Source organism: Theropithecus gelada, unplaced genomic scaffold, assembly GCF_003255815.1.
Source record: "Theropithecus gelada isolate Dixy unplaced genomic scaffold, Tgel_1.0 HiC_scaffold_16158, whole genome shotgun sequence".
NCBI lineage: Eukaryota > Metazoa > Chordata > Mammalia > Primates > Cercopithecidae > Theropithecus > Theropithecus gelada.
In genome coordinates this window covers 7,931-10,320 of record NW_020257944.1, presented here as the reverse complement: position 1 = coordinate 10,320, position 2,390 = coordinate 7,931, and the positions used below count along the sequence as shown (strand labels likewise).

The 2,390-nt window shown below is 39.7% G+C and overlaps 1 pseudogene; it reads left to right on the top strand.

The window, feature by feature from the left end:
- The first annotated feature begins 407 nt into the window (after positions 1-407).
- LOC112617398 lies at positions 408-1,354 on the top strand (annotated as a pseudogene).
- Positions 1,355-2,390: the final 1,036 nt, after the last annotated feature.

Genomic DNA, 2,390 nt, shown 5'->3' with positions numbered 1-2,390 from the left:
AGAGGAAATAAAGTCCTCTGAAGGAATCTTAGCTTGTCATGAACTTAGAAACAAGCAACCAAAACAAATAAGAGTCACTTGAATTTTTTTTTTTTTTTTTAAGAAAAATTTCACCCAAAATGTAACGGACTTCAGTGTAGCAGTCAGTGTTTGGAAAACAGTTTACTTGAAAGTAGCACTACAAAAATGTGTATATGAATGTTACTAATTTGGTCATAGCCATGCAGGTGGTAGCTGTGTTTTCAATAGTAACCCATTTACTTTCAAATAATTCAATCATGGCAAAAAAATATAATAATAACAATGCATTTTCCTTGGTATTGGGAGCAGTGTAAGCCCAAGACCTATTAATAAGTAGAAAGTTATTAAACCAACCAATAACAATGTGCTTGTCATATTTTTTACAGAAATCATGTGATACAGAGACTGTGTGAAAGCAAAGAAGGTAGACAGTATGGACAAGTTGTCAGCCAAGTTCCAAATCTTGATCTGAATGAGAACATTTCTACTGGATTAAAAAAAAATGTGAATGCAGTGTTTGTGGAAAAGTCTTTGTACATCATTCCCTCCTTAATAAGCACATCCTAGCTCACTCAGGATACAAACTATATGGAGAGAAGCAATATAAATGTGAACAATGTGGGAAATTCTTCTTTTCTGTTCCAGGTGTTAGAAGATACATGATAATGTACAGTGGAAATCCAGTTATAACTGTACGATATATGGGAAAGTGTTTTATTTTCTCAATTCATTTGAAAGACATCAGAGAACTCATACAGGAGAAAAACCCTATAAATGTAAACAGTGTGGTAAAGCGTTCACTGTTTCCGGTTGTTGTGTAATACATGAACGAACTGACACTGGAGAGAAACCCTAGGAATGTAAGGAACGTGGGAAAGCATTCAGATTTTCTTGTTATTTTAAGATGCGTGAAAGGACTCACGCTGGAGAAAGACCCTATACATCTACCAAATGTGATAAAGCCTTCAGCTGTTCCACTTCCCTTCGTTACCATGGAAGCATTCATACTGGAGAGAGACCCTTTGAATGTAAACAATGTGGCAAAGCCTTTAGTCATTTGAGTTCCCTATGTAACCATAGAAGTACTCATACTGGAGAGAAAGCCTATGAATGTAAACAATGTGATCAAGCCTTCAGTCGTCTCAGTTCCCTTCACCTCCACGAAAGAATTCATACTGGAGAAAAACCCTATGAATGTAAGAGATGCGGTAAAGCCTACATTCGTTCCAGCCATCTTACTCGCTATGAAAGAAGTCATGATATAGAGGCTGGGTGTGGTGACTCAGCCTATAATCCCAGCACTTTGGGAGGCCAAGGTGAGTGTATTGCTTGAGCCCAGGAGTTCATAACCAGCCCGGATTAAAACAATGTGAAACAACCTGGGCAACATGGTGAAACCCTGTCTCTAGAAAAAATAAAATAATGCCGGGCATGCTGGCTCAAGCCAGCTACTCAGGAGGTTGAGACAGGAGAAGGGTGTGAACCTGGGAGGCGGAGCTTGCAGTGAGCCGAGATTGCACCACTGCACGCCAGCCTGGACGACAGAGCGAGACTCCATCTCAAAAAAAAACAAAAAACCAAAACAATTAACTGGGCATGGTGGCACATTTCAGTCGTCTTAGTTCTTTTTCAAGGACATAAAAAGCCATGGGGTGTTGGGGGAAAGCCCTGTGCATGCAGATCACGAGGTCAGGAGATCGAGACCATCCTGGTCAACATGGTGAAACCCCGTCTCTACTAAAAATACAAAAATTAGCTGCGTGTGGGAGCATATGGTTGTAATCCCAGCTACTCAGGAGGCTGAGGCAGGAGAATCGCTTGAACCCAGGAGGCGGAGGTTGCAGGGATCCGAGATTGTACCACTGCACTCCAGCCTGGTGACAGAGTGAGACTGTATCTCAAAATTAGAGAAAATAACTAACTAAATAAATAAATAAATAAAGCCCCTTGAATGTAAGAAATGTGGTAAAACATATACTCTTTCCCATTCCCTCATAAACATGAAAAGGCTCACATTGCACAGAAACCTTAAGAATGTAGGAAATGTGGTCAAGCCTTCAGATTTTCCTGTTTTTGAAGATTTGGGAAGACTCAGAGTGGAGAAAAGCCTTTTGAATCTAAATTTGTGGTAAGGCCTTCAGTTGTTTTAGTTCCATTTGAAGACATCAGCTCATTCCTGAGAAAAACCCTATGAATGTCCAGAATGTGGGAATGTTTCATTTCTCTCATACCCACTCAAGGACATATGAAAATGCACACTGTAGCTGGCTGGACCTTGTAAATACAAGAACGTACACAAGATTAAAACTCTAATAGTTTAGAAACTGCAAGAATATTTTCAGTTTTCACATTTACTTGAAAAGTCATGT